The sequence below is a fragment of the Lissotriton helveticus genome, chromosome 4_1 (assembly GCF_964261635.1).
Source record: "Lissotriton helveticus chromosome 4_1, aLisHel1.1, whole genome shotgun sequence".
In the NCBI taxonomy this organism is placed as follows: domain Eukaryota; kingdom Metazoa; phylum Chordata; class Amphibia; order Caudata; family Salamandridae; genus Lissotriton; species Lissotriton helveticus.
In genome coordinates, this window is record NC_136063.1 from 308,327,574 (window position 1) to 308,349,933 (window position 22,360).

Genomic DNA, 22,360 nt, shown 5'->3' on the forward strand with positions numbered 1-22,360 from the left:
TTGTTCGGTTTCTAAAGTCCTAAATGCTAGGTGAAAACACACATATTTGGTGGGAAAATACTGTCTGCTCTATTTTGTCTTTTATCTCACTCTCCATATACACATGATGACTGCTTGTTCACGTTCTCTATTTACTTGTTTTTTTAATTTTTATTGCCCTTCTTACATTTAATTTTTTATTTATCTTATATTTTTATCTATCCGGCATTTTAACTCTGGTCTTTCTCATATGGTTTCTTCTGTTTCAGTTGATTATTATTTCTTGCTGCATACATTTTTGCTTATCTGTTTGCTTTCTCAGGTTTATAAGTAGTTATTTGAGTACTGATTAGGGATAGAGTTCCATTTTCTCTTCCCTCCTGTTCTCAGGTTTCTACAGTTTTTCTGAGCCTTTGACATTAGGCATATACATTAGGACATCTATGTATTCTGAGCCTCAGAGTTTAGGTGTTCTTCTCCTGTGTTTATGGAGTCCACCCAATAAGAGGTGTCTTGATCTAGTGGTGACTATTCTATATACTCTCTCACAAGTATAGAGAGGATTCCGAAAAAAACACTTCCTTATTTTCATTTTGCTCAACTTTATGTTTCTGTTATTTGTGGTTACTACTTTGTTCAGTACGATTTTCAACAGTTATATAGTTTCTGGGACAAGACACCCTGTAGTTGTCATATACCAAAGGGTTCAGGTACAGCCCTTCTTCTATTTTCAGACTCCACTCCAATATGGCGTGCACATTTTCGCTCCCATTTGCCTTCTCTCTTCCGGTCTGTGGAGGCTTCATAATCATGTGATCTCTCCTGAGTGATGCACATGACCTCCTACGGGTCCCGGGTGTTGCTTTAAAAGAGTTATGCAAGGCGGCTCGCTGTTCACGTTTATGAGAGAATCACTGACACTACGGCTGGTGCATGTACAAAACTGAAATTACCTTCGATTTTTTGTCCTTTGTTTGTGTAGTGGGTTTCACTTTGCCAGTACTTTGCTATTGATACATACTTTTTCTTTGTCTCTTTCCTTATTCTCATTGATGGAATTTCCTAATTGATTCTGCTTGCCTATACAAAGATTTTGGCTTTTCATGGCACTTGATGCATGGCTCACTTTCTCTCGAATTGACGCTGTTTATGCCTCGCTTAGGTATGGCTTTCATCCGTGCTAATGACGGTGTACATCCTATGCTATAGTTGGACGTGCTACTCACTTATTTGCTTCTACCTCCGCTATTGCACAATATATCCAATAACAGTGTGGTGACTATAAGCCATTCTTGATACTGCATGTTTTCATCTCTGTTGTTCTTCCTCTCATTTTTCCCTCTGTTTCTTTGTCTTTTCCATATGTTTCTTCCTCTTTTTTAGATTTGGAACACAATGCTTTATCTTAGAGTGACTTTGAGTGGTATTATTTGCGTGAGAAGTGTTACCTCTGCCTACTGTACGCACTCATTGTGGGATCTTTGGACTCCGAGGAAAAATATTGTGAACTCCCTACTAGCTTTGGACATATTGCGCACACACTGATTAATATTAGAGGTAGGTAGGTTTTTAAAGTATCCATTTCCCTTAGGTCTTTATTTATCCTTGGGGATGTGGACTCAAGGTGCTTTTTATATTGCGATTCCTCTTTCTGTCTGTTTTTTTAAAATCATAGGTACTGTATCTATTTACTAAATGTTTTTTCCTCTCGATTCACATGGTCCTTTTTGCACCATTTTCAAGCTTTTCTTGCTCCTTTTTTTTATTCTAATTTTTCTACTTATTTTTCTGCTTTGCACGGGTCATCTGGTCCACTTGGGTATGATATACTAATGTTTTGTATGTCTTTGATGCGCCTATAGTCAATATTTAATCATTGTCTGGCTTTTATTATAGAAAAGATTAAGGATGGGAAAGCTGGTGATGATCCGGGTGAAGCTCCCTCAAACACCGGTAAGAAGAGGATTTGGAATACAAGTGCCAAAATCACTGCTACAATTAAAGATAAAAAACAGGCAGCCATAGCGAGCCTTTTTTCCGGCAAATCAAGTAAATCTGCAAATAAAGACTCTGTAGGTGTGGGGGACCCGGCACCAGACAAGAGTGGGAGTATTGAGACTGTGTGCATGCCTAAAAATAAGGGGACACGTAATGCTGATAATGCTGATAAAAGTGAAGAAACTAACGATGTTACAGACAATATAGATAAGACTGAAACGCAGAAATCATGGGGGTCAAGCACGGAGATTACTCTACTAAGCATTAACAGCAAGACGGGTGACACATCACAGGAAGCGACAAATGAGTCAAATGATTCGCCGGCTGTCACTCAGCAAATAAATGATATTTATGAACACATCATAGATAATGCTGATACTAGAGAAACAGGGTACACATCTCCAGACCCTACTGAGAACTTTTTTTCTTTGAACGAAGAATCAGGGGGCTCAGAAGACACGCACCCGCTCAGTGGAAGTAGCGCCGATGGATGCGAAGATTCCTCGACAAGTAATGGAAGCCAGCAAGATGGCCAAAAGAAGCCAAGGAGATCAAAAAGGGCTTCAGCGGGACGAAGGTCCAAACAACAAGAGGATACGGAGTAAAAGCATGATTTCAGATGGGATTACTCGGACACACAGCCACTCACCCTGATTGGGGAGCAAGATGTAATTCCCGAGAATAAAAGACCCCGGAGAATTCAGAACCGAAGTGAAGACCACAGCAAGACAATAGAACCAACGTTGGCAATGATACTACAATCCCTAAACTCATTTAAAAAAGAAGTCAAAGCTGAGAATCGGATAGCCTGTGCAGCAGGCAAAAAGCTCCAAGGATCAAAACGTAAAATTGGGAAAACATGCACGGACATTGCAGAAAGAATGAGCATGTTTGAAACCCAGACTGAGATATTGGAGAATACGGTGGAAACTTAAAAGACTCAGGTGACCTCACAGAGTACCACGTTGACGGACATAATGTGGGAGCTGGAAGAGGCAGAGAACCACCAAAGGCGGAATAATCTAAGGATCCTTGGCATTCCAGAGAATAGTGAGAAGGCGGATATCAGGGCATTCACGATTAATCTTTTCAAGAAGGCTTTTCCCGAATTAACACAATGGGATTGGGATAAAGAAATACAGCGGGTGCACAGATTCCCTTTTTCACCCCCTAAACACTCTAGAGGTGGCCAGTCTTTTCCCAGAGTTATTCTAGTTTTTTTTGGTATTTTTTTATTAAGGCAGGCTGTGTATGATCTTGCAAGACCTAACAAAAAACGGAATTGGGGGAGCTTTTCCTTTTTCGCCAAGCCGGATTTCGCGCATGCGACAGTGGAAAGGCGCTGGCGACTGCGACAACTGATTACGCCCTTCCAGAAGGCTGGAGCCACTGCCTTTTTACAAAACCCTGCTAAACTAAAAGTTATCTCACAGGGCAAAACAATGTTCTTTACTTCTGAAATATAGGCAGAGCAGGCTCTGAAGGATATTACCTCTGACAGAAACGGGGCAGCAGGGGGAAGTTAATTATAAAGCGTACACAATGATACTGTTATGACAATGCTCTATTATGCTACTGAAGAGAGAAAGAAAAGAAAAAAGTAATCTTCACAGTAATATGTAACATGCGGGTGCAGATGTTTAACATATTTGTTTTATTTTTTTGTATTTTTTTCAAACTGCTTTTTTCTGCATATTGGCCTTCTTCCTTTCTCTTTTCACGCCTGTTTTTCAGGTGTTTTGCATTGTTTGGTGAGATGTAACTCAAGAATGAATTAATTATTTCGGGTCAGACAGGGAATACACACGGATGTAGGGCGAGAGGTGGTGCGGGGAGTGGGTGAGGTTGGACAGACGTCATCACACAGGCTCAGGACTGAGCCTGGCAGCTTCAATAAAGGTGGGGGGTGGGTGGGAGGGACAAGGGGTGGGGGAGACCAGGGCTCAAGATGTCTACAGTTGGCATAGGGGAAACACAGAGAAATAAAAAAAAAAAAAGAGAGACACAGGGTTCTATTGTGTTTTAGGAGACTGCATCTAACTCTACCGGGGAATGATAAAGGCCTTGATGGCTAAATTAAAAATATTATCATTGAACATCTGCGGCCTTAACGATCTAAAGAAAAGGCAGAAAGTAGCAATAGGATTAAAGTTGTCTGGTGCGAATATTATTTGCCTTCAGGAGACGCACATTGAGGGGTCACAGCAATACCTTCTTAAAACACTTGGATACCGACTTATCACAGCTACAACACAAGGGACACGTACCAAGGGGGTTGCCATATTAGCAAAAGGAGGGGGGGTCCAGTTGTCACGATCAGTAGCGGATACATTTGGAAGATATGCGATAGCAGAATGCTGCTACAATAATGGGGAAAGCAAGATGACACTATGCTCTATATATGGCAATATTAGCGATGATCCGGATGTACTGATCAGCGTTTCCAACCAATTGGTACACTGGCCTCTCCCTCTGATCGTATGTAGGGACCTGAATATTCATTTACCAAGTGACTGGGCTTTAGGCACAGAGTTTAAATGTCATAGTAGGAAAGAGAAAGTTTTTCAGGCTTTAAAAGACATGTGTGGGCTACATGGTTTAATTGACGGATGGACAGCGAAACACCCAGGCGACCCTGGCTATGCCTATTATTCGCATCCACACTCAAGGCATGTAAGACTAGATTATATGCTTATGTCTAATTCTTTGAAAACGATCTGCCAAATAGATAAACTACCTAGAGTCCTCTCGGACCACAGCCCGTTAGAACTTAGCCTTACGTGTGGCCGAGAGAAATCCACAACAAACACCTGGACATTTGAAAGAGCACTATTAAATCAAGATAGATATTGTCAGCATATGAGAACGTGGATTCCGGCTTTTCTGGAGGATAACATGGGGTCCATCTCAATCGACATGGTGTGGGATACTCTGAAGGCCTGTGTCAGATGTGAAACTATGCAATTCTCCTTTCAACATAATAAAGAAGATAAGCAGAAAATGATACTGTTGGAACAAAATCTGTGTAGAGTGGAGGAAGATCTGATCAAGGCGGTACAGGAGGGAAGGGTAACGGATAGTGAAGCAAGTAGGGTGGCAATCGCTAAAAATTATATCTCAAAAATTTTAATTGAAAAAACAATTGTCAAAGCTAATATCCAAAAAGAAAAAACGTACGAGCTAAGTGAAAAAGTGGGACATCAATTGGCGGTCCGAACTCGGGAAGAGACATCAATTAATCTAATAAAAGAAATTAAGGACCCAGAATTAGGCCTAAGATCTGAACCTTCCGATATAAGAATGGCCATTCAAGGGTTTTATCAGAAACTATATCATGAAGCTGATAATGAGTATCGTGACCCTGAAATGTATCTTGATCTATTCACTACAGACCGACTGGGAGCAAAAGACCAGGAATTAGTTGATAGCCCCCTATATTGGGAAGAAATTTTACTTGCTATAAACTCCCTAGATAATGGGAAGGCAACGGGAATGGATGGGATCCCTACGGAGTTCTATGTCAAGTTTGCACCACAACTTAGGGCCATCATGGTAGAACTCTTTCAACAAATCTTTCAAGGGGGGAATCCACCAAGATCCTGGTCATCCGCTAAAATAGTCGTTTTTCCAAAGAAAACTAAAGACCTCCAGGGGATGGGTTCTTATCGACCTATTACCCTGATTAATGGGGATTCGAAAATATATTCCAAATTATTAGCAGCACGGCTCGCCCCTTTGATACATAAAATAGTCTCTGAACAACACAGGTTTGTACTGGGAAGATCTACAGTTGACCACATACAAAGAGTTATTTCTCTCTTTGATTACACTGGAACAACAGGAGACCCTATGGCGCTTATTCTGCTCGACGCAGAGAAGGCGTTTGATAGGGTCTCCTGGAAATTCCTGTGGGCCGCCATGTTAAACTGTGGCATCGGAGAGAAATTTATAACAGCGATCCAGATGCTATATGTTAATCCTAGTGCCAGTGTTCTGTTTAATGGGGTTCTGTCGGAGAATTTTAACATCACTAGGGGGACAAGACAAGGGTGCCCCTGTTCGCCCCTTCCGTTCGCCATCTATATTGATGCATTTATACATAGGCTCGAAAACAACACATTAATTCCTCCTATTCGAGTGCGTGATCTGGATACGAAAAGCTTAGCTTATGCCGACGACATTGCTATTGTTACTAGCAATCCCAAAAATGCTATAAGTCAGATTGAGAAGGAAGCCCAAACCTTTGGCAGAGTCTCTGGGTATAAATTATATTCTAGTAAGACACAGATTGTACTAAACAACAAAATCGTGATGAGGGACCCTAGAATAATAGATAAGGCCACATATCTGGGGGTTAGTATTAGTGCTAATGTTGAGAATATCGTTAATAATAATGTGGAACCACTTATACAGTGTACAAAGAAAGAATTGTGTCGATTAAACAACCTACATTTAACTATTGGTGGCAGAAGCAATGTTGTTAAGATGCTCTTCTTTCCAAAGTTTTTATATCTCTTTCGGGCCATCTGCTTAGAATTCTCTCCACAAATACTTAGAAATATAGATACCATGTTTACACGTTTTTTATGGGGATATAACAGACCACGTAGGGCATTAAGGTGGATCACGCTTCCTAGAGAACGTGGAGGGTGGGCCTTGCCCAACTTCAAACTATACTATTGGGCCAATGCGTTAAGGTATAGTGTGACACTTTTAACGGCCAACCCGGCCGGTAGCAATATACCTATTCCATAAGAACTTATTCTAGGGGAAGGATGTGCTGGATATCTGTGGCGACACGTAAACGATGCTTACTTTAAAAAAACCAAATTTAAGACTATCTCAAACATCATGAAAGAAATGGGGGAATGCAAAAAATGACTATGTTTAGGCCGTTACTCTTACTATACTCCTATAAGCCAGAATATGGATCTACCAGGGATATTCCATGATACCTGCATGAGGAGATGGATTGAGACAGGGGTTAGAGAACTTGGGTGTTTCTTCTCGACAAATGGAATCAAATCGTTTGATGAGCTGAAGTCAGATTTTAATATCACTAATAGGGATTTCTTTAAATTCCTCCAAGTGAGAGATTTCCTATTAAAGAAGGATGGAGGTCGCACCAAATTTCAAACCTGTCAAACCATAGAAAATCTGTGCAGAGAATCGCCCCCAAAAATCGGTTAGATCTATGAAGTAATGAATACCTTAGTACCAGATAACATGGATAAACATGTGTTAGCATGGCTGACCAAACTTGATGTTTCTTCCCGAATTCCTAGCTACTCATACGAAATGTCACTCACTTGTTTAATGTCTATAAAACTTGAAGCACAATTTTACAAAACTTTCTTTTCATTATACTATACCCCGTAAAAAATACCTAAATGGGGGACGGGGAAATGCAGAACATGTCCACGCTGTGCATTCCCCGAGGCAGACATTATCCATATGTTTGCCTCTTGTAAAGTACTCACAAATCTTCTAGCAGAAATTTCTGGCTTCCTCTCAGATATAGCCCATGTTAGGGTGAACGTCACAACCAAAAAGGTCATGCTAGGTACAACTAGTAGTGTTCGACCGAAACAGATACAAGGGCTGATTTTTGTTGCAATGACCGTCTTCCGACTATGTATTGCATCAGCATGGCTGGATCCGATACCACCATCATTTCTGCAATGGAGGGCTAGATTGCTTGCGACATGCAGCCACGAGGTTTCTATTTATAGGAATAAAGGGCGCAATATTAGAAGAATGGGTATAAAAATCTGGGAGCCTCTGCTAGATTGGATCCAAGAGCATTGATGGGAACAGTGGGCATAACTGGTGTCACACATCAAATAGCTCTTATCTATTAATTTTTTTACGCTGATAATGATGTTATGTCTGCTAAATATTATTATGGTGTTTTTTCTGTTCTCAGGAGAATCTGATTGTCAATTTCTATTTACCTGTGTTGTGTAACAATGATGGGTACCTGTTCTCAGGGGGCGAGGGGGGCAATGGTCTGGGTCATTAAGGAAAAAAAAATATGAATAAAGATTATTTAAAAAAAAAAAAAGATTAATGCATTTCCTGACTTAACTTTGGTTTAGGGTTATGTTCTGATTTTAATCATCCTTGTATTAGCATCCTATTTTTTTATTAGGGTGAGTTTTACGTCAATGAATCTTTTGTTCAATTTACAGCCTTGAAAAAGTCGTCTTGTACGATGAAGCACGTGTCGGCTGCTGTGTAATTTGCACTAACAAAGAATCAGAACAAATTATTAAAGTGCATGGAACTATCATTCTCTACGTCTGGAGTCTATTTTATCAATTTGGACCTATCTTTCTGACGGACTATCTACTTTTCCTTTGTTTGGTGCTCTGAACATCTGTATATTCTTGGTATCTCGGAATGTTTTCAGATACACTTTACACTATTGGGTGGCAAAGTGAACTAAACAACAATGATGGATTCAACCCAGATCTTTGACTGGGGGTGAGAGTCTGAAAAGTGTCAGCGCTCTGTCGATCATCTCCTTGTGTTTGCCCGAAGTTGGCAGTATATACCCAGATGTGGGTCCCTTGCTCACTTTGCCACTGGATTCTAGCTAGCCTGGCTGACGAGGGGTGTTACCCTTAAACCGGTCCCAGGATGCTTGTTTCTGGTCCAGGGAAGACCTGGCTTGGCAGTTCGGGCTGAACTGTTCCCATGAGGCACAGGGTCAAGACTGAATTGCATATAGCTGGGTCTGAACCCTTGCTACCCATGACTTTGTCTTCAGGCAGGTCGCTCCCCATGCCGCTCAGCTCCACCTGACTGCGCCTGTGTTCCTGTGCCCCCGCTGCTGACTCGTTCTATGGGTGTTGCCTTGCCTTAGGCTTGTTTTTTCTCCTTCCCGCCCGTTCCCGCCCCTGCGGCCCTGCGGCCCACCCCCCCACCCGCATTGGTTCCCTCCCCCTCCCAGCTGCTCCTCCCTCCCACTTCCCCTTCTTATGGCAGCCACGGCGTGGTAGTGAGAGCGACCCTTAACCCTGTCGCTCCCCACGCCACGCAGCTCCACCTGACTGCGCCTGTGATCCTGTGCCCCCGCTGTTGAGTAGTTCTGTGGGTGTTCGAGGGCCGCCACCCGCAGGCTTCCACCTGCGCCTCATCCCTGGTGGCCAGTGGGCCTTAGGTTTGTTGTTGTTTGTTGTTGCCACTTGTTTTGTGCCCCCAGTATCCTTTTGTGACCACCTGCATTGTGCCCCAGTGACCGCTTGCATTTGTTACAGTATTGCCTCTGTTTTTCTGCTTTTTGAGTTTGCCTGTTGCCTTGCCTTGCCTTAGGCTTGTTTTTTTTATCCTTCCCGCCCGTTCCTGCCACTGCCACTGCCACTGCATCCCTGCGGCCCCACCCCCCAACCCCATTGGTTCCCTCCCCCCTCCCAACTGCTCCTCCCGCGCACCTCCCCTTCTTATGGCGGCCGCGCGCAGGGGGCGTGCCAAAGGCAAGCCCGTCTGCGACCGTCCACGCCCAGCGCCAGAACCCCTGGACCCCAAAGCCGCCACAACACCAGACCGCACTACGACTCCAGGACCCTCCACGCACTCAACGCCGGTCGAGATCACTCCTGCTACCGGGCCACCTTGAAGCGCACCCAAGGACCCTTCACCTGCTGGAACTGCAGCTTCACCAGCATCCGGCCCGCCAAACCATCAACCAGAGAACCCAACCACCTCCGCTGCATCCTCCTCAACACCCGCTCCGCTCGCAAGCACGCCATCAAACTCTGGGACCTCTTAGACTCAACCACCCCCGACGTCGCCTTCCTGACGGAGACCTGGCTGAACGCCACCTCGGCACCAGACATCACCATAGCCATCCCAGAAGGCTACAATATCACCCGCAAGGACCGCACCAACGGAGTGGGAGGGGGAATCGCCATCATCCATTGACACCCTAAGAGTCTCGACCAACACCAACGACACCCTCACCACCGCCGAACACATCCACGACCACAAGAACTTCCGGCCCATCTCCCTGCTCCCCTTCCCGGTGAAAGTCATGGAGAAGATCGTCAACAGACAGCTGACCCGCTACCTCAAAGACAACAACATCCTGGACCCATCCCTGTCCGGCTTCCGCAACAACCACAGCACCGAGACCACCCTCATCGCCGCCACCGACGACATCAGGATCCTTATGGACAAAGGAGAAACAACTGCCCTCATCCTTCTGGACCTATCAGCAGCCTTCGACACGGTCTGCCACCGCAACCTAACAGCACGCCTCCATGACGCCGGAATCCAAGAGAAGGCCCTGTCCTGGACCACGTCCTTCCTCTCCGGCAGAACCCAGAGTGTCCACCTCCCACCCTTCCGCCTCAAGACCACCGAGATCATCTGCGGTGTTCTACAGGGATCATCACTCAGCCCAACTGTTGTAACTACGGTCACATTGGTACCTTCTGTCCTCCACCCCCTCTTTGCTCCCTAGTTGGTACAACCCACTGAAGCTCACCTTAGAATGTTGGGGACTCACGGTTGGTGGCTGATCTGGAGAGTGGATGGTCGAATAAAGTCTTCACTGGATATTTCCTGTGTCCTGCATTCTTTATAACACTGGCGAAGACCGATGCGAAGGGGGCATCCTCGGCCATCTCCCCTCGGTGTACTCTCTCCACTCCGGTATCTCCATTGACGTGTAGAGTCTCTGCATGCTGCCAGCTGTGCTTCCTGCATCTAAGCCATCATTAGTAATTCTCTGCATGCTTAGCCATCCTGTCCATCCCGTAGACGCAGTTCCCAAGCTTCAACCTAATTTTGTGGTTTCCTGACTGTTTCCTGGCCATCTGCAGAGTGTCTTCTTCAAGCTTTTACACCCTGTATGCCGGTGACAGCTGGACTTTATTTGGGCAGGTGAGCGGAGTTCCCCGTGAGAGGCGTTGGGTGGTTGCTGCAAGTTCGGACGAAGGTTCAGGTCTCTTCAGTGCTGGTTGCACTCCCTGTGAACCGTGTCTGGTGACCAGGGTGTTCGTGACTGCCAGCTGCGGAGGTCTTTGAGGCTGAACTTGGTGTCCAGTGTAGACCGGGTACTCTACCTGTTTTGCTGTCAGCCCGAGAACATTTCCGCCTCCCATCCTGCTCCGTCTTGGGTTTCCTGCCAGCTGATTACCCTCCGGCACTGCTCCCTGTAAGTTTCCTGTCAAGAGGACAAGTTTGGCACCTCAGCCTTTCCTCACCGTTGCCGTCCATTCAGCTGATCCTGTGGAGTTCCGTCCTTCCGGACTGGAAGTTGTTCCGGCACCCCAGCCTGATCCACGACTCGAGTTACAAAGTTCCTGCCGGCACACCATTCCCCTCTCAGCCGGCCTTCAAATCCATCACGTAATTTCCAGTCAACAAGTCTGCCTCCTCACCAAGTTCCTGCTGGTGCACCATCCTCCTCACGGCGACCTTCGAATTACATTGCGTCATTTCCAGTTAAAGCGTCTGCCTCCTCACGGTTGGATTTTCGAGCGGATAATGTGTCAGTTCCATCCAGAGCACAAGTTTTCCCAAGGTGACTATTTTCCCTGCAAAACCTCCGTGTCAAGTACATTATACTTTCAGCTCTTGGCTCACCTTTTGACATGGACCCCCAACCCTCTGTATCCTTGATAGTGTCAATTGTGTTCCCCGTGTTCAAGGTGGGGGGGTTATATACTACATCCAGTTTTGTGTGTTGTAGTGGAGGATTTCCCCTGCTTGTGGGATCTTTATTAGGTACACGTTTCCATCCCGCGGCCAAGTATTCGTCTGTCCTAGGAGTTCCATCATTACCTACTCCACAGATAGGAGATAGTAGTTTCTGCACCATTCCTGTGAGATTTCTTTCACTGTTTCTTATTCTCAGCTGTATGTACTGTCTTTGTGGCTGTCCATCTTTTTTTTCCCTCTCATTTTTGGTTTTTGCCCTGCCCTGCTATATGGCTGCTGCTGTCTCCACTGGTTGTCTTTCCCCATCCTAACTTTCCTCTCCCTCCTGTCGGTTCCTGTTCCGATACTCTCCTCTCCGGGTTACCCATGATGGCAGCAGCGAGCATGACCCAACCGCCCCCTTTCCTAAATGAGATAGGGGAACCTGAAATTTGTTGGAAAGAGTGGTTCAAGATGTTCGAGTCTTACATTATTGCAATTGGCGGTGAGAGATTTACTGCCCTGCGGAAGCGACATAACCTCCTTCACAATTTAGGAATTCATGGGAGAAAAATATATGAGACTTTGCCTGACCCTGCAGGAAGGGAAGAAGGGGGTGATATTGATTTGTTTACATGTAATGTTGAAAAGTTAGAAACGCATTTTGGTGATAAGATAAATGTTGTACTGGAACGCCACAAGTTTTTTAATAGAGTGCAAGGGAAACAAGAGTCTGTCCAAAACTATGTGGCTGCTTTGTGGGGTCTCACGCAGTTGTGTGAATTTGGCGATCTCACCGACTCCCTCATAAGGGATCAACTGGTGCGTTGCACCAATAATTCCCACATTCAAGAAAAATTATTAGCTAGGAACCCTGGGTTGAGAGAAGTGATTGAGATTGCTGAATCTATCGAACACACTGCTAAGTGTATAAAAGAAATGAAGCCTAATGGTGAGGTAGTAGCTACTGTCAACAGCAAAGAAGAAGAACTGGAGGTTTACAAGGTAGTAAATAAAGAAAATGCAGGTAAGAAGGCCAACAGCAAAGAAATGCAATTCAAATGTTATAGATGTGGCAGTAGTAATCATTTTGCGAATTTTCCCCAGTGCCCTGCTAGGAATGTAACGTGTAAACAATGCAACAAAAGGGGGCATTTTGCCAGGGTGTGCAGAGAAGGTGAGCCACACACTAGAGAATGGGATAGAGAAGGAGTAAAGGTGTATAACAGAGAAGTTAAATGTGTAACAGACGGTGAAAAGAAATTTGTTTTGCAGTTGAAAAGTATTGCTGGTTCGGTCAACACCATATATCCAAAATGTGAAGTTCTACTGAACAATAAAAGTGTGACCATGTATGCCGATTCGTGCCCGCTTTTCACACTACTCAACAAGGTAGATTTTGAGAGTTTGAGAGAACAAGGATAGACCGTTCTATTTAAACCGGACATTTCCCCCACGGGTTATAGTAAGGAACCCATACCTCTCATGGGGATGAAAGAGATGAGAATTAATTTCAAGGACAGAGAAACATATGGTAAGATATACATAGCTGAGTCAGGATCCAATTTGGGGTGGAAGCAGCAGAAAGATTTAGGCCTCATCCTAGAGCCCAATAGCAACGAGTAAGTTTTACTTACAGAAAAAGTCCAAGATGGAGATTCCATTTGCAAAGAATTCCCTAATCTATTCCAAGAGAAATTGGGCTGTTTACACGATTTCCAGCATAAGATCAAACTCAAATCTAATGCAAAGCCTGTAGTCCACAAGTTGCGCCCTGTTCCTCAACTCATGAGGGAACATTTGGTGAAGGAGTTGGACAGATTGTGTGAGATGGGTGTAATACAACCAGTGGATTGCTCAGAATGGTTGGCACCAGTGGTGATTGCGGCCAAGGCCAATGGGAATGGCATTCGATTGTGTGTGGACCTCCGCAGTCTCAATGAGAACATCTGGGTAGAGAGGCACCCCCTTCCAAATATTAACGAGATTCTTAGTATGATGGGGCAAGCCAAATATTTCAGTGTGATTGACCTGTCCATGGCATATCACCAAGTGGATCTTCAGCCTGACCCCAGGCCACTTACCGCTTTTATAACTCCTCAGGGGGCATTCATGTTCAGGAGGATGCCTTTCGGCCTAGCTTCGGCCGCAGCTGTTTTACAAAAGATAATGCAGCAAATCCTGTCTGGAATAAACCGTACAATGTGTTTTGAAGACGACATCCTGATGTACGGTCGCAGTGTGGAAGAACATGACAGTACCCTCAAAGTGGTGTTCCAGAAGCTTACAGATTCAGGTCTGACAGTACAAAAGAACCAATGTAAAATAAAAGTCACGTCGGTGGAATACTTGGGCCACTCAATATCGGAAGAGGGATTCAGACCTAAAGATAGTCTGTTAAAAGCAGTAAAGGATGCCCCTTACTCCTTACCCGAAGAACAAGGAGGAACTTAAGTCCTTCCTTGGGCTCATAGAGTATCTGGCCAAATACATCATGAACTGCGCCGCAAAGTGCAACTCTATGCGCAGTCTCCTGAAAAAAGACTCGGAGTTCCTCTGGAAAGAAGAGCATAAAGCTGCCATGGATGAACTGAGAGTAGAAGTTTTGAACTCCCAAGCGCTGGGGGTTTTTGACAACAAGAAGAAAACAATCCTCACCACAGTTGCCTCGAATAAAGGATTGGGTGCCACTCTCCTTCAAAAGGAAGGGAAGGAAGATAAGATCATAGCATTCGCTTCCAGATGCCTCACCAGTGCAGAGCAAAACTATTCTGTAATAGAGAAAGAAGTCCTGGCCTGTTTCTGGGCAGTAAGACATTTCAAGTTTTTCCTTTGGGGTCTGCCTTTCACCATCAGGTCAGATCACAAGCCTTTAACCTCCATTTTTACAGTGAAGGGTATGGAAAACAGCACCCCACGTATAAGTAAGTGGATATTGGGGTTGGAGAACTTTAAAGTTGAGTACGTACCTGGAGCCGAGAACATGATCGCCGATTACTTATCTAGATCTCCCCTACAAAGTGTGGTCCAAGAAGAAGCCCTAGACAATCCTATTATGGTGGTAGACCATCCAGCCATCACAGAAGAAGAATGGGACAATGCCATGGAGGTAGACATGGAGTTAAGCAAACTCAAAGAGAACATAATAAAAGGATGGCCCGACAAGAGGAGCGAACTGGAAGAGGAACTGAAAGAATATTGGGACGTTAGGAAGGACTTAACTTTGGTTTAGGGTTATGTTCTGATTTTAATCATCCTTGTATTAGCATCCTATTTTTTTATTAGGGTGAGTTTTACGTCAATGAATCTTTTGTTCAATTTACAGCCTTGAAAAAGTCGTCTTGTACGATGAAGCACGTGTCGGCTGCTGTGTAATTTGCACTAACAAAGAATCAGAACAAATTATTAAAGTGCATGGAACTATCATTCTCTACGTCTGGAGTCTATTTTATCAATTTGGACCTATCTTTCTGACGGACTATCTACTTTTCCTTTGTTTGGTGCTCTGAACATCTGTATATTCTTGGTATCTCGGAATGTTTTCAGATACACTTTACACTATTGGGTGGCAAAGTGAACTAAACAACAATGATGGATTCAACCCAGATCTTTGACTGGGGGTGAGAGTCTGAAAAGTGTCAGCGCTCTGTCGATCATCTCCTTGTGTTTGCCCGAAGTTGGCAGTATATACCCAGATGTGGGTCCCTTGCTCACTTTGCCACTGGATTCTAGCTAGCCTGGCTGACGAGGGGTGTTACCCTTAAACCGGTCCCAGGATGCTTGTTTCTGGTCCAGGGAAGACCTGGCTTGGCAGTTCGGGCTGAACTGTTCCCATGAGGCACAGGGTCAATACTGAATTGCATATAGCTGAGTCTGAACCCTTGCTACCCATGACTTTGTCTTCAGGCAGGTCGCTCCCCATGCCGCTCAGCTCCACCTGACTGCGCCTGTGTTCCTGTGCCCCCGCTGCTGACTCGTTCTATGGGTGTTGCCTTGCCTTAGGCTTGTTTTTTCTCCTTCCTGCCCGTTCCCGCCCCTGCGTCCCTGCGGCCCACCCCCCCACCCGCATTGGTTCCCTCCCCCTCCCAGCTGCTCCTCCCTCCCACTTCCCCTTCTTATGGCAGCCACGGCGTGGTAGTGAGAGCGACCCTTGACCCTGTCGCTCCCCACGCCACGCAGCTCCACCTGACTGCGCCTGTGATCCTGTGCCCCCGCTGTTGAGTAGTTCTGTGGGTGTTCGAGGGCCGCCACCCGCAGGCTTCCACCTGCGCCTCATCCCTGGTGGCCAGTGGGCCTTAGGTTTGTTGTTGTTTGTTGTTGCCACTTGTTTTGTGCCCCCAGTATCCTTTTGTGACCACCTGTATTGTGCCCCAGTGACCGCTTGCATTTGTTACCGTATTGCCTCTGTTTTTCTGCTTTTTGAGTTTGCCTGTTGCCTTGCCTTGCCTTAGGCTTGTTTTTTTTATCCTTCCCGCCCGTTCCTGCCACTGCCACTGCCACTGCATCCCTGCGGCCCCACCCCCCAACCCCATTGGTTCCCTCCCCCCTCCCAACTGCTCCTCCCGCGCACCTCCCCTTCTTATGGCGGCCGCGCACAGGGGGCGTGCCAAAGGCAAGCCCGTCTGCGACCGTCCGCGCCCAGCGCCAGAACCCCTGGACCCCAAAGCCGCCACAACACCAGACCGCACTACGACTCCAGGACCCTCCACGCACTCAACGCCGGTCGAGATCACTCCTGCTACCGGGCCACCTTGAAGCGCACCCAAGGACCCTTCACCTGCTGGAACTGCAGCTTCACCAGCATCCGGCCCGCCAAACCATCAACCAGAGAACCCAACCACCTCCGCTGCATCCTCCTCAACACCCGCTCCGCTCGCAAGCACGCCATCAAACTCTGGGACCTCCTAGACTCAACCACCCCCGACGTCGCCTTCCTGACGGAGACCTGGCTGAATGCCACCTCGGCACCAGACATCACCATAGCCATCCCAGAAGGCTACAATATCACCCGCAAGGACCGCACCAACGGAGTGGGAGGGGGAATCACCATCATCCATTGACACCCTAAGAGTCTCGACCAACACCAACGACACCCTCACCACCGCCGAGCACATCCACGACCACAAGAACTTCCGGCCCATCTCCCTGCTCCCCTTCCCGGTGAAAGTCATGGAGAAGATCGTCAACAGACAGCTGACCCGCTACCTCAAAGACAACAACATCCTGGACCCATCCCTGTTCGGCTTCCGCAACAACCACAGCACCGAGACCACCCTCATCGCCGCCACCGACGACATCAGGATCTTTATGGACAAAGGAGAAACAACTGCCCTCATCCTTCTGGACCTATCAGCAGCCTTCGACACGGTCTGCCACCGCAACCTAACAGCACGCCTCCATGACGCCGGAATCCAAGAGAAGGCCCTGTCCTGGACCACGTCCTTCCTCTCCGGCAGAACCCAGAGTGTCCACCTCCCACCCTTCCGCCTCAAGACCACCGAGATCATCTGCGGTGTTCTACAGGGATCATCACTCAGCCCAACTGTTGTAACTACGGTCACATTGGTACCTTCTGTCCTCCACCCCCTCTTTGCTCCCTAGTTGGTACAACCCACTGAAGCTCACCTTAGAATGTTGGGGACTCACGGTTGGTGGCTGATCTGGAGAGTGGATGGTCGAATAAAGTCTTCACTGGATATTTCCTGTGTCCTGCATTCTTTATAACACTGGCGAAGACCGATGCGAAGGGGGCATCCTCGGCCATCTCCCCTCGGTGTACTCTCTCCACTCCGGTATCTCCATTGACGTGTAGAGTCTCTGCATGCTGCCAGCTGTGCTTCCTGCATCTAAGCCATCATTAGTAATTCTCTGCATGCTTAGCCATCCTGTCCATCCCGTAGACGCAGTTCCCAAGCTTCAACCTAATTTTGTGGTTTCCTGACTGTTTCCTGGCCATCTGCAGAGTGTCTTCTTCAAGCTTTTACACCCTGTATGCCGGTGACAGCTGGACTTTATTTGGGCAGGTGAGCGGAGTTCCCCGTGAGAGGCGTTGGGTGGTTGCTGCAAGTTCGGACGAAGGTTCAGGTCTCTTCAGTGCTGGTTGCACTCCCTGTGAACCGTGTCTGGTGACCAGGGTGTTCGTGACTGCCAGCTGCGGAGGTCTTTGAGGCTGAACTTGGTGTCCAGTGTAGACCGGGTACTCTACCTGTTTTGCTGTCAGCCCGAGAACATTTCCGCCTCCCATCCTGCTCCGTCTTGGGTTTCCTGCCAGCTGATTACCCTCCGGCACTGCTCCCTGTAAGTTTCCTGTCAAGAGGACAAGTTTGGCACCTCAGCCTTTCCTCACCGTTGCCGTCCATTCAGCTGATCCTGTGGAGTTCCGTCCTTCCGGACTGGAAGTTGTTCCGGCACCCCAGCCTGATCCACGACTCGAGTTACAAAGTTCCTGCCGGCACACCATTCCCCTCTCAGCCGGCCTTCAAATCCATCACGTAATTTCCAGTCAACAAGTCTGCCTCCTCACCAAGTTCCTGCTGGTGCACCATCCTCCTCACGGCGACCTTCGAATTACATTGCGTCATTTCCAGTTAAAGCGTCTGCCTCCTCACGGTTGGATTTTCGAGCGGATAATGTGTCAGTTCCATCCAGAGCACCAGTTTTCCCAAGGTGACTATTTTCCCTGCAAAACCTCCGTGTCAAGTACATTATACTTTCAGCTCTTGGCTCACCTTTTGACATGGACCCCCAACCCTCTGTATCCTTGATAGTGTCAATTGTGTTCCCCGTGTTCAAGGTGGGGGGGTTATATACTACATCCAGTTTTGTGTGTTGTAGTGGAGGATTTCCCCTGCTTGTGGGATCTTTATTAGGTACACGTTTCCATCCCGCGGCCAAGTATTCGTCTGTCCTAGGAGTTCCATCATTACCTACTCCACAGATAGGAGATAGTAGTTTCTGCACCATTCCTGTGAGATTTCTTTCACTGTTTCTTATTCTCAGCTGTATGTACTGTCTTTGTGGCTGTCCATCTTTTTTTTCCCTCTCATTTTTGGTTTTTGCCCTGCCCTGCTATATGGCTGCTGCTGTCTCCACTGGTTGTCTTTCCCCATCCTAACTTTCCTCTCCCTCCTGTCGGTTCCTGTTCCGATACTCTCCTCTCCGGGTTACCCATGATGGCAGCAGCGAGCATGACCCAACCGCCCCCTTTCCTAAATGAGATAGGGGAACCTGAAATTTGTTGGAAAGAGTGGTTCAAGATGTTCGAGTCTTACATTATTGCAATTGGCGGTGAGAGATTTACTGCCCTGCGGAAGCTACATAACCTCCTTCACAATTTAGGAATTCATGGGAGAAAAATATATGAGACTTTGCCTGACCCTGCAGGAAGGGAAGAAGGGGGTGATATTGATTTGTTTACATGTAATGTTGAAAAGTTAGAAACGCATTTTGGTGATAAGATAAATGTTGTACTGGAACGCCACAAGTTTTTTAATAGAGTGCAAGGGAAACAAGAGTCTGTCCAAAACGATGTGGCTGCTTTGTGGGGTCTCACGCAGTTGTGTGAATTTGGCGATCTCACCGACTCCCTCATAAGGGATCAACTGGTGCGTTGCACCAATAATTCCCACATTCAAGAAAAATTATTAGCTAGGAACCCTGGGTTGAGAGAAGTGATTGAGATTGCTGAATCTATCGAACACACTGCTAAGTGTATAAAAGAAATGAAGCCTAATGGTGAGGTAGTAGCTACTGTCAACAGCAAAGAAGAAGAACTGGAGGTTTACAAGGTAGTAAATAAAGAAAATGCAGGTAAGAAGGCCAACAGCAAAGAAATGCAATTCAAATGTTATAGATGTGGCAGTAGTAATCATTTTGCGAATTTTCCCCAGTGCCCTGCTAGGAATGTAACGTGTAAACAATGCAACAAAAGGGGGCATTTTGCCAGGGTGTGCAGAGAAGGTGAGCCACACACTAGAGAATGGGATAGAGAAGGAGTAAAGGTGTATAACAGAGAAGTTAAATGTGTAACAGACGGTGAAAAGAAATTTGTTTTGCAGTTGAAAAGTATTGCTGGTTCGGTCAACACCATATATCCAAAATGTGAAGTTCTACTGAACAATAAAAGTGTGACCATGTATGCCGATTCGTGCCCGCTTTTCACACTACTCAACAAGGTAGATTTTGAGAGTTTGAGAGAACAAGGATAGACCGTTCTATTTAAACCGGACATTTCCCCCACGGGTTATAGTAAGGAACCCATACCTCTCATGGGGATGAAAGAGATGAGAATTAATTTCAAGGACAGAGAAACATATGGTAAGATATACATAGCTGAGTCAGGATCCAATTTGGGGTGGAAGCAGCAGAAAGATTTAGGCCTCATCCTAGACCCCAATAGCAACGAGTAAGTTTTACTTACAGAAAAAGTCCAAGATGGAGATTCCATTTGCAAAGAATTCCCTAATCTATTCCAAGAGAAATTGGGCTGTTTACACGATTTCCAGCATAAGATCAAACTCAAATCTAATGCAAAGCCTGTAGTCCACAAGTTGCGCCCTGTTCCTCAACTCATGAGGGAACATTTGGTGAAGGAGTTGGACAGATTGTGTGAGATGGGTGTAATACAACCAGTGGATTGCTCAGAATGGTTGGCACCAGTGGTGATTGCGGCCAAGGCCAATGGGAATGGCATTCGATTGTGTGTGGACCTCCGCAGTCTCAATGAGAACATCTGGGTAGAGAGGCACCCCCTTCCAAATATTAACGAGATTCTTAGTATGATGGGGCAAGCCAAATATTTCAGTGTGATTGACCTGTCCATGGCATATCACCAAGTGGATCTTCAGCCTGACTCCAGGCCACTTACCGCTTTTATAACTCCTCAGGGGGCATTCATGTTCAGGAGGATGCCTTTCGGCCTAGCTTCGGCCGCAGCTGTTTTACAAAAGATAATGCAGCAAATCCTGTCTGGAATAAACCGTACAATGTGTTTTGAAGACGACATCCTGATGTACGGTCGCAGTGTGGAAGAACATGACAGTACCCTCAAAGTGGTGTTCCAGAAGCTTACAGATTCAGGTCTGACAGTACAAAAGAACCAATGTAAAATAAAAGTCACGTCGGTGGAATACTTGGGCCACTCAATATCGGAAGAGGGATTCAGACCTAAAGATAGTCTGTTAAAAGCAGTAAAGGATGCCCCTTACTCCTTACCCGAAGAACAAGGAGGAACTTAAATCCTTCCTTGGGCTCATAGAGTATCTGGCCAAATACATCATGAACTGCGCCGCAAAGTGCAACTCTATGCGCAGTCTCCTGAAAAAAGACTCGGAGTTCCTCTGGAAAGAAGAGCATAAAGCTGCCATGGATGAACTGAGAGTAGAAGTTTTGAACTCCCAAGCGCTGGGGGTTTTTGACAACAAGAAGAAAACAATCCTCACCACAGTTGCCTCGAATAAAGGATTGGGTGCCACTCTCCTTCAAAAGGAAGGGAAGGAAGATAAGATCATAGCATTCGCTTCCAGATGCCTCACCAGTGCAGAGCAAAACTATTCTGTAATAGAGAAAGAAGTCCTGGCCTGTTTCTGGGCAGTAAGACATTTCAAGTTTTTCCTTTGGGGTCTGCCTTTCACCATCAGGTCAGATCACAAGCCTTTAACCTCCATTTTTACAGTGAAGGGTATGGAAAACAGCACACCACGTATAAGTAAGTGGATATTGGGGTTGGAGAACTTTAAAGTTGAGTACGTACCTGGAGCCGAGAACATGATCGCCGATTACTTATCTAGATCTCCCCTACAAAGTGTGGTCCAAGAAGAAGCCCTAGACAATCCTATTATGGTGGTAGACCATCCAGCCATCACAGAAGAAGAATGGGACAATGCCATGGAGGTAGACATGGAGTTAAGCAAACTCAAAGAGAACATAATAAAAGGATGGCCCGACAAGAGGAGCGAACTGGAAGAGGAACTGAAAGAATATTGGGACGTTAGGAATGAGTTGAGTATCATCAAGGGAAGAATCTACCGCCAACATAGGGTGATACCACCCAAGGAACTCAGGAAAAGAATAGTCGATCTAGCTCACGAAGGACACCTGGGGCGCAGCATCATGAAACAGAGAGTCAGAGCAACATATTGGTTCCCAACAATGGACGCCATTACGGAACAACTAGTTAAGGATTGCGTGAGTTGTGCTAGGAGTAACAAGTCTAAATCTGTCCACAGAGCACCCCTTTCCCCAGTCAAAGTACCCACCAAACCTTGGACAAAGGTAGTCATGGACATCATTGGGCCCATGGACAACCTAGGTGTTCAGAGACGGTTTATGCTTGTTTTGATCGACTACACCTCACATTGGATCTCCCAGAAGTTGGTACATCGTGTTAACACCGACTCGGTGTTAGAATTCCTCAGAGAAGTATTTTCAAAAGAGGGCGTGCCCGCTACCCTCGTAACGGACAATGGGGTCCAGTTCACATCCCAGGCCATGAAGGATTTCCTAACCCACATGAACATAAAGCTCATCCTCGGCCCCACCCCCTCAGCCTGGGACGACTCCTGGTGGCCAACATCGCTAGGAATCGGCCCCAAAATCCACCGACCACGCACGCAACCTGGAGGTCATCCTTGACTCCGCCCTCTCCATGACCAAGCAGGTCAACGTCATCTCCGCTTCCTGCTTCAACACCCTACGAATGCTCTGCAGGATCTTCAAATGGATCCCCCCGACACGA